This window comes from Hordeum vulgare, chromosome 4H (genome assembly GCF_904849725.1).
Source record: "Hordeum vulgare subsp. vulgare chromosome 4H, MorexV3_pseudomolecules_assembly, whole genome shotgun sequence".
Lineage (NCBI taxonomy): Eukaryota > Viridiplantae > Streptophyta > Magnoliopsida > Poales > Poaceae > Hordeum > Hordeum vulgare.
This window is the reverse complement of record NC_058521.1, coordinates 426,293,189-426,304,077: the sequence shown is the minus strand read 5'-3', so window position 1 is coordinate 426,304,077 and position 10,889 is coordinate 426,293,189.

Genomic DNA, 10,889 nt, shown 5'->3' with positions numbered 1-10,889 from the left:
TCATACGATATGTTACATGTATGCATGATTTACAAGACTCAGGGGGAGATCTCCATGATATATATCATCAATGTACATTTGCTGTGAAGAGCAAAATCCTCAAGATATGCACATCTTCAAGGGGAGTCTCTCTGAATCTTGATTTCAAATTCCTCAAATGAGTATTTACACTTCATATTTTTTATCCCTGTTGAAGACTTAACCTAATTGTCATCAACCACCAAAAAGGGGGAGATTGTAAGTGCATCTAGTGCCCCTTAGTGATTTTGGTGGTTTGAAGACTTATAGGTTAAGTATCTAATGTGTTTATGAGTGTACACAGGATCTATAAGTCACTGAGGAGTTTGATATATTTGATGAATATCGACCCCTAAAAATATATATATCTTCGGTTGAAGAAATTGGTCTGAAGCTGAAGAATTGAATCGCGAAGAATCTGCGATGAAATTGATATTCCTCATGAAGATACTGAAATTGAGGAATTCGGTGTGTCCTGAAGAAAATCATTTTGAAGACTTTGAAGCATGAAGATTTACTCTTTCTGTTTTATTTTCTTCACATTTGAGTAATAGGAACACCGTACTGTTAAAGGGGTTCGAAGTTACACTTCGGAATGAATTTCCTCATGATGCTCAACCCAAGCCTAATTCTACCAAAAGCCTCAAAGTGAGGAATATGAATGACATGAGGACTCTCACAGTTAAGGGTTCCGACCGTTTCGACAGCCACGCCAAGTCATTGGTCTTATCCACACCAACGATCATATTATTTAAGGGCATTAGTGTCAAATCATGTCGGGATGCTCCCAGGCTATAAATAGCCACCCCCACAACCATTAGCTGGTTGGCTGCTCTGTTAGAAACTGACACTTGTCATAAGAGCAACCCAAATTCCTCAGAAGTCCTTGAGAGTAATTCATCAGTGAGGAAATACCCATACACCGAAACCACAAACCAAACCTAGTGATTGAGCATCACTGAAGAAGTTGTTCCTGTGTGGGACTGAAGCCTTTTACTTTGAGGATTGTGCATCCTCAAGACGGTTAGGCTTCATGGTCTAGAGCTTTCCAGCAGTCAATTGTGGATCGCCGGGTGACCAAGTTTGTGAGGGTTTGGAAGTCTGCCCTGAAGACTTACCACGAGTGTTGGGCGAGGACTGTGTGTTCTTAGCCCAAGGAGAACACGGTAGGGACTGTGTGTCCCAGGACTGTGTGTCCTTTGGTTTCAATACCAAGCCGCTCCAAACCAGATGTACGACTGTCACAGCAGTTGGAACTGGGTCATCAACTACTGTCTTCGCTGTGAAACGGGTTCTAATTGCTCAACTCCTTACTTTCCTCATATTATGTGTTGATGACTTTCACTGCTACTATTTGAAGAATTTGCTGAAGACTTTCTCTGAAATTCCTCAACCCCAAATTCTTCACGCTAGTTAATCCTCATCTGTTTTCTGCGTGCCTGCTCACTGTGCAATCTGTTTTCACATTCCTCACTCTGAAAAATTGTTGTTGTGAAACTTTGCACTTCTGATCCTTTACTGTTTCTGATGTAAGTTAGTCATCAATGAGGAATTTCCTCAAAAGGAATTTCCTTAGTGATGAAACTCTAAAAATCTCCTATTCACCCCCCCCCCTCTAGTCGATATAACGCACTTTCACATACCTACTCAAATCATCAGTGAAGGTGAGAAAATAATGATACCCGCCGCGCGCCTCCACACTCATTGGACCGCACACATCAGTATGTATGATCTCTAACAAGTCACTTGCACGCTCCATTGTTCCGGAGAACGGAGTCTTAGTCATCTTGCCCATGAGGCATGGTTCGCACGTGTCAAGTGATTCAAAATCAAGTTACTCCAAAAGCCCATCGGTATGGAGCTTCTTCATGCGTTTTACTCCAATATAACCTAAGCGGCAGTGCCACAAAAATGTGGCGCTATCATTGTTAACTCTACATTTTTTGGTCTCAATGTTATGTATATGTGTGTCATCACAATCAAGATTCAATATGAACAAACCTCTCATATTGGGTGCATGACCATAAAAGATATTACTCATAAAAATAGAACAACCATTATTCTCTGACTTAAATGAGTAACCGTCTCGCAATAAACAAGATCCAAATATAATGTTCATGCTTAACGCACACACTAAATAACAATTATTTAAGTTCATAACTAATCCTGATGGTAACTCAAGTGAGATTGTGCCGACGGCGATTGCATCAACCTTGGAACCATTTCCCACGCGCGTCGTCACTTCATCCTTCACCAGCCTTTGTTTATTCCGCAGTTCCTGCTTCGAGTTGCAAATATGAGCAACAGAACCGGTATCAAATACCCAGGCACTACTATGAGAGTTGGTTAAGTACACATCAATAACACGTATATCACATATACCTGATTTTTCTTTGGCCGCCTTCTTATCAGCCAAATACTTGGGGCAGTTGCGCTTCGAGTGACCCATCCCCTTGCAATAATAACACTCTGTTTCCGGCTTAGGTCCAGCCTTGGGTTTCTTCGTCGGATTGGCAACAGTTTTGCTGCTCTTATTGGAGTTACCCTTCTTGCCTTTGCCGTTTCTCTTGAAACCACTGGTCTTATTGACCATCAACACTTGATACTCTTTACGGAGTTCTGACTCTACGACTTTCAGCATGACGAATAACTCGCCGTGTGACTTGTTCATCCCTTGCATGTTATAGTTCAACACAAAGCTCTTATAGCTAGGTGACAGTGATTGAAGAATTTTGTCAGTGATAGCCTGTTGCGGGAGTCCAATCCCCAGCTCAGCTAGACGGTTTGAGTACCCAGACATTTTGAGTAAATGTTCACTAACAGATGAATTCTCCTCCATCTTGCAAGCATATAATTTATTGGAGGTCTGATACGTCTCAAACGTATCTATAATTTTTCATGGTTTCACGCTGTTATCTAGCCTTCTTTGTATGTTTTATGTACCTTTTTATATCTTTTTGGGACTAACTTATTAATTCAGTGCCAGTTCCTGTTTTTTCCGTGTTTTTGACTCTTTTCAGATATGATTTTGGAACGGAGTCCAAACGGAAGAAAAACCCCGAAATGATTTTTTCCCGAACGGAAGAAGTCCAGGGGGCTTTTGGGCCAAGCCAGGTGGGCTCCAGGGAGCCCACAAGCCCCCACTCCAACACCAGGGGGAGGCGGCGGTGGGCAGGCTTGTGGCCTCCCTGGCCGCCCCCTGGCCTAGATATTTGGCCTATAAATTCCTAAATATTCCGCAAAAAATCAGGGGAGCCTCGAAAATACTTTTCCGCCGCCGCAAGCTCCCGTTTCCGCGAGATCTCATCTGGAGACCCTTCCCGGCACCCTCCAATGGCTCGTGAGTAGTTCACTTCAGACCTACGGGTCCGTAGTTAGTAGCTAGACGGCTTCTTCTCTCTCTTGGATCTTCAATACAAAGTTCTCCATGATCTTCATGGAGATCTATCCGATGTAATCTTCTTTGGCGGTGTGTTTGTCGAGATCCGATGAATTGTGGACTTGTGATCAGATCATCTATGATTTATATTTGAGTCTTTGCTGATTTCTTATATGCATGATTTGATATCCTTGTAAGTCTCTCCGAGTCTTGGGTTTTGTTTGGCCAACTAGATCTATGATTCTTGCAATGGCAGAAGTGCTTGGTTTTGGGTTCTGCCATGTTGTGACCTTTCCCAGTGACAGTAGGGGCAGCAAGGCACACATCAAGCAGTTGCCATCAAGGGTAAAAAGATGGGGTTTTTATCAGTGGTTTGAGATTATCCCTCTACATCTTGTCATCTTGCTTAAGGTGTTACTCTGTTGTTATGGACTTAATACACTAGATGCATGCTAGATAGCGGTCGACTTGTGGAGTAATAGTAGTAGATGCAGAAAGTATTGGTCTACTTGTTTTGGATGTGATGCCTATAGAAATAATCATTGCATAGATATCGTCACAACTCTGCACAGTTTTATCAATTGCTCGACAGTAATTTGTTCACCCACTGTCTACTTGCTTTCATGAGAGAAGCCACTAGTAAACACTACGGCCCCCGGGTCTATTCACATCCATCGTTTACAACTCCGCTTTTACTTTGCTTTGTTACTTTGTTGCTTTCAGTTCTCACTTGGCAAACAATCTATAAGGGATTGAAAACCCCTTCATAGCGTTGGGTGCAAGCTTTTGTGTTTGTGCAGGATCTTGAGATACTCTTCCGCCGGATTGATACCTTGGTTCTCAAACTGAGGGAAATACTTACCGCCGCTGTGCTACATCACCCTTTCCGCTTCGAGGGAACACCAACACAAGGCTCCAAGGCCACGGGAGAAATCCTTTGCATACTTGCCTAGGAAGTCCCTTAAGGCGTAGCCGCAGCTGAAGGATTCCTGGTGCCGTCGACACAACTATTTCTGGCGCGGTTGCCGGGGATACACAGCAGCCATTAGAAGTATTTATGGCGCCGTTGCCGGGGAGGAGAAATCAAGATCTATCCAAGTAGGTCTCACAAACTCTTCTCTTGCATTTACTGTTGTTGCCAGTTGCCTCTCGTTTTCCTCTCCCCCACTTCACATTTCCCGTTTTCATTCGCCTTTCTCCTTCGCCGTTTTCTTTTGCCCTTGTCGTTTTCCTTTGTCGGTTTCTTGCTTGCTTGTGTGCTTGTTTGTTTGTTGAAGACATCATGTCTTAAAACACCAAACTTTGCGACTTCTCGAGCACTAATAACAATGATTTTATTAGTACTCCGATTGCTCCCGCCACTAGTGCGGAATCGTATGAAATCAACGCAGCTTTGCTGAATCTTGTTATGAAAGAGCAATTCTCTGGCCTTCCTAGTGAAGATGCCGCATCCCATCTCAATACCTTCATTGAGCTTTGTGATATGCAAAAGAAAAGAGATGTGGATAATGACGTGATTAAGTTGAAACTTTTTCCTTTCTCGTTGCGAGATCGCGCAAAAACTTGGTTTTCTTCTTTGCCTAAAAATAGTATCGATTCTTGGGATAGGTGCAAAGATGCTTACATGTCCAAGTATTTTCCGCCGGCTAAGATCATCTCCTTATGTAATGATATCATGAATTTCAAGCAACTTGATCATGAACACGCTGCACAATCTTGGGAGAGGATGAAGCTTATGATTAGAAATTGTCCTGCTCATGGCTTGAGTTTGTGGATGATTATACAAATCTTTTACGCTGGCTTGAATTTCGCTTCTCGCAATATCTTAGACTCCGCCTGAGGTGGAACATTCATGGAAATCACGTTAGGAGACGCTAAAAAACTCCTAGACAATATCATGACCAACTACTCTCAGTGGCACACTGAAAGGTCGCCTGCTAGCAAAAAGGTGCACGCTATAGAAGAGATTAACTCGCTTAGTGCTAAGATGGACGAGTTGATGAATTTGGTTTCTAGTAGAAACGCTACCGTAGATCCTAATGACATGCCACTATCTTCTTTGATTGAGAGTAGCAACGCTAGTTTGGACGTAAATTTTGTTGGTAGGAACAATTTTGGCAACAACAATGCTTTTAGAGGAAACTATGTTCCTAGGCCTTTTCCTAGTAACTCCTCTAACAATTATGGCAATTCCTACGGCAACACTTATAGAAATCACAACAAATTACCCTCTGATCTAGAGAGTACTATTAAAGAGTTCATCAACTCTCAAAAGATTTTCAATGCGTCCATAGAGGAAAAACTACTCAAAATAGACGATTTGGCTAAGAGTGTTGATAGGATGTCTTGTGATATTGATGCTTTGAAAGTTAGATGCACTCCTCCCAAGATCAGCTTGGATGAAACTTTGAAAGCTATGCGTATCTCCATGAATGAGAGTGAAGAAAGAACCGCCCAAATTCGTGCTAGACATGAATGGTTTAAAAGGGTGCGTTCTAGTGATGCAAATCACGAAGATCTTAAAGTGCTTGGTGTGTCTCCTCTTGAATCTTTGTTTTCGCGTGTCAAACCTACTTATGGAGGGGCTGGATATGAATCCACTTTGGTTGAAAAACGCCCCAATGATTCGGAGTCCACCTATCTTGATGATAAAGGTGTGGAGAGTGGAGTAGAAGAAGTCAAAATTTTGGGTAGTAACGAAACTCCCACTTTGGATTTCAAGGAATTAAATTATGATAATTGCTCCTTGTTTGGATGCATTTCTTTGATGCAATCCATTGCAAACTCTCCACATGCTTATAGCCAAAGTAAAGCCTTTACCGCGCATATCGTAGATGCTATGATGAAATCTCTTAAAGAGAAGCTCTAACTAGAAGTCTCTATACCTAAAAAACTTCATGATGAGTGGGAACCTACTATCAAAATCAAGATCAAAAACTATGAGTGCAATGCTTTGTGTGATTTGGGTGCTAGTGTTTCCGCGATTCCAAAGTCTTTATGTGATATTCTTGGTTTTCATGAGATTGAAGAGTGTTCTCTTAATTTGCATCTTGCGGATTCTACCATCAAGAAACCCATGGGGAGGATCGATGATGTTCTTATTGTTGCAAATATTAACTATGTACCCGTGCATTTTATTGTACTTGACATAGATTGCAATCCTTCATGTCCCATTATTCTTGGTAGACCTTTCCTAAGGACTATTGGTGCTATCATCGATATAAGGAAGGGAATATTAGATTTCAATTTCCCTTAAAGAAGGGCATGGAGCACTTTCCTAGAAATAAAATAAGATTGCCTTATGGTTTGAGCACCAAAGATGACTATACGTGATTCCATCACTTTCGCCTAGCTCAGGGCGTTAAAAAAAAGCGCTTGTTGGGAGGCAACCCAACGAATCTATCCTTTTTATTTCTGTTTTGTGTTTTACACACTTTCATAATTCTGTTATGAATGTGTTTTTTGTGTTTCTTTTTGCGTTTGTGCCAAGCAAAACCGTTATGATTAGTCTTGAGGATGATCGTTTGGTCATGCTGGGAAAGACAGAAACTTTCTGCTCACAAAAAGAGTTTTCATTTTTTTTCTGTAAGAGATTTTGAGTTGATTCTTTTTTATGCTGATGTCTAAGCAAATTTTTCAGACTGTTGTAAGTTTTCAGAATTTTTGAAGTAACAGAGGTATATGAAACATACAGATTGCTACAGACTGGTCTGCTGTTAACAGATTCTGTTTTTGTTGTGTCGGTTGCTTATTTTGATGAAACTATGGATAGTATCGGGGGGTATTAGCCATGGAAGATTGAAATTACAGTAACCCAACATCAGCACAAGTATAATTTAAGTTTTCTACAGTACCTAAGGAAGTGGTGGTCTACTTTCTTGTACTAATGTTATCACGAGTTTCGTGTTGTGAAGTTTTCAAGTTTTGGGTGAAGTTCTTATAGACAAAAAGATAAAGAGTGGCAAGAGCTCAAGCTTGGGTATGCCCAAGGCACCCCAAGAGATTCAAGGATGCCGTAAAATCCTAAGCTTGGGGATGCCCCGGGAAGGCATCCCCTCTCTCGCCTTCAATCCATCGGTAACATTACTTGGGGCTATATTTTTATTCACCACATGTTATGTGTTTTTGCTTGGACCGTCTTGTATCGTAGGAGTATTTTATTTTTGTTGTGTCACAATCATCCTTGCTGCACACCTAGAGAGAGATACATGCACTCACCGTGATTTTGTCGAGCTTCACTTATATCTTTTGGTAGACAATTCAGCTCACATGTGCTTCACTTATATCTTTTGAGCTAGATACTTTTGATCTATGTGCTTCACTTATATCTTTTAGAACGCAGCGGTGCGTGGCTTGGTAGTTTATCTATGCTTTGAAAGTAGTCTCAAAAGTGGTAGTTATCCAAAGGGATACGAAAACTTCCACCTTCATGTGCATTGAATAGCTAGAGAAGTTTGATTCATCTCAATTAGTTTTGAGTTGTGGTTATGGTAATATTGAAGTCATGCTAGTAAGGTGTTGTGGATCTAGAAATACTTGTGTTGAAGTTAGTGATTCCCGCATCATGCACGTATGGTGAACCGCTATGTGATGAAGTCTGAGCATGATTGTCATCCTTTGCGTGGCGGTCGGGATCGCGCGATGGTTTATACCTACCAACCCTTCCCCTAGGAGTATGTGTTCAATGCTTTGTTTTGATTACTAATAAAACTTTTGCAACAAGTATATGAGTTCTTCATGACTAATGTTGAGTCCATGGTTTAGATGCACTTTCACCTTCCACCATCACTATCTTCCTAGTGTCGCGCAACTTTCGCCGGTGCACAAAACCCACCATTAGCCTCCCTCAAAACAGCCACCATACCTACCTACTATGGCTTTTTCGAAGTCATGCCGAGATATATTGCCATGCAACTACCACCATGATATGTGCCATCATGTCTACATTGCCTTTGCACGATCGTAAGATAGCTAGCATGATGTTTCCATTGATGTCTATGCCATGCTAGATCTTTGCCACGGTACACTACCGAAGGCATTCCATATAGAGTCATAATTGCTCTAAGTTTTGAGTTGAGAGTGTGATGATCATCATTATTGGAGCATTGTCCCATGTGAGGAAATAAAAGAGGCCAAAGAGCCCACCAAAATTAAAAAAAATGAGAGAAAAAGAGAGAAGGGACAATGCTACCACTTTTTCCACACTTGTGCATTTTGAGCACCATGATCTTCATGACTGAGAGTCTCTCGTTTTGTCACCACCATATAGCTAGTCGGAAAATCTCATTATATAACTTGGCTTGTATATTCCAATGATAGGCTTCCTCAAAATTGCCTTAGGTCTTCGTGAGCAAGCAAGTTGGATGCACACCCACTAGTTTTCTTTAAGAGCTTTCGCATACTTGTAGCTCCAGTGCATCATTTGTATGGCCATCCCTACAAATTCACATTGATATCTATTGATGAGCATCTCCATAGCTCATTGATATGCCTAGTTAATGTGACTATCTTCTCCTTTTTGTCTTGCAACCTCCACCACATTCCACACCATCTATAGTGCTATAACCATGGCTCACGCTCATGTATTGCGTGAGAGTTGAAAATGTTTGAGAAAGTAAAGGTGTGAAACAATTACTTGGCCAATACCGGGGTTGTGCATGATTTAAATTCGTTGTGCAATGATGAGAGAGCATAGCCAGACTATATGATTTTGTAGGGATAGCTTTCTTTTGGCCTTGTTATTTTGAAAGTTCATGATTACTTTGCTAGTTTGCTTGAATTATTATTGTTTCCACGTGAATAGCAAACTATTGTTTTGAATCTAATGGATCTGAACATTCACGTCACATAATAGGAATTACAAAGGACACCTATGCTAGGTAGCATGAAAGTATCAAAAATTAATTCTTATCACTTCCCTACTCGAGGACGAGTAGGAGTTAAGCTTGGGGATGCTTGATACGTCTCAAACGTATCTATAATTTTTGATGGTTTCACGCTGTTATATTGCCTTCTTTGTATGTTGTATGTACCTTTTTATATCTTTTTGGGACTAACTTATTAATTCAGTGCCAAGTGCCAGTTCCTGTTTTTTTCGTGTTTTTGACTCTTTTCAGATATGATTTTGGAACGGAGTCCAAACGGAAGAAAAACCCCGAAATGATTTTTTTCCCAAACGGAAGAAGTCCAGGGGGCTTTTGGGCCAAGCCAGGTGGGCTCCATGGAGCCCACAAGCCGCCACTCCGCCACCAGGGGGAGGCGGCGGTGGGCAGGCTTGTGGCCTCCCTGGCCGCCCCCTGACCTAGATCTTTGGCCTATAAATTCCCAAATATTCCGCAAAAAATCAGGGGAGCCTCGAAAATACTTTTCCGCCACCGCAAGCTTCCGTTTCCGCGAGATCTCATCTGGAGACCCTTCCCGGCACCCTGTCGGAGGGGACTTTGGAGCTGGAGGGCTTCTTCATCATCATCATCGCCCCTCCAATGACTCGTGAGTAGTTCACTTCAGACCTACGGGTCCGTAGTTAGTAGCTAGATGGATTCTTCTCTCTCTTGGATCTTCAATACAAAGTTCTCCATGATCTTCATGGAGATCTATCCGATGTAATCTTCTTTGGCAGTGTGTTTGTCGAGATTCGATGAATTGTGGACTTGTGATCAGATTATCTATGATTTATATTTGAGTCTTTGCTGATTTCTTATATGCATGATTTGATAAGTCTCTCCGAGTCTTGGGTTTTGTTTGGCCAACTAGATCTATGATTCTTGCAATGGGAGAAGTGCTTGGTTTTGGGTTCTGCCATGTGGTGACCTTTCCCAGTGACAGTAGGGGCAGCAAGGCACACATCAAGCAGTTGCCATCAAGGGTAAAAAGATGGGGTTTTTATCAGTGGTTTGAGATTATCCCTCTACATCATGTCATCTTGCTTAAGGCGTTACTCTGTTGTTATGGACTTAATACACTAGATGCATGCTGGATAGCGGTCGACGTGTGGAGTAATAGTAGTAGATGCAGAAAGTATCGGTCTACTTGTTTCGGACGTGATGCCTATAGAAATAATCATTGCATAGATATCGTCACGACTCTGCACAGTTCTATCAATTGCTCGATAGTAATTTGTTCACCCACCGTCTACTTGCTTTCATGAGAGAAGCCACTACTAAACACTACTGCCCCCGGGTCTATTCACATCCATTGTTTACAACTCCGCTTTTACTTTGCTTTGTTACTTTGTTGCTTTCAGTTCTCACTTGGCAAACAATCTATAAGGGATTGACAACCCCTTCATAGCGTTGGGTGCAAGTTTTTGTGTTTGTGCAGGATCTTGAGATACTCTTCCGCCGGATTGATACCTTGGTTCTCAAACTGAGGGAAATACTTACCGTCGCTGTGCTACATCACCCTTTCCGCTTCGAGGGAACACCAACGCAAGGCTCCAAGGCCACGGGGGAAATCCTTTGCATACTTGCCTAGGAAGTCCCTTAAGGCGTAG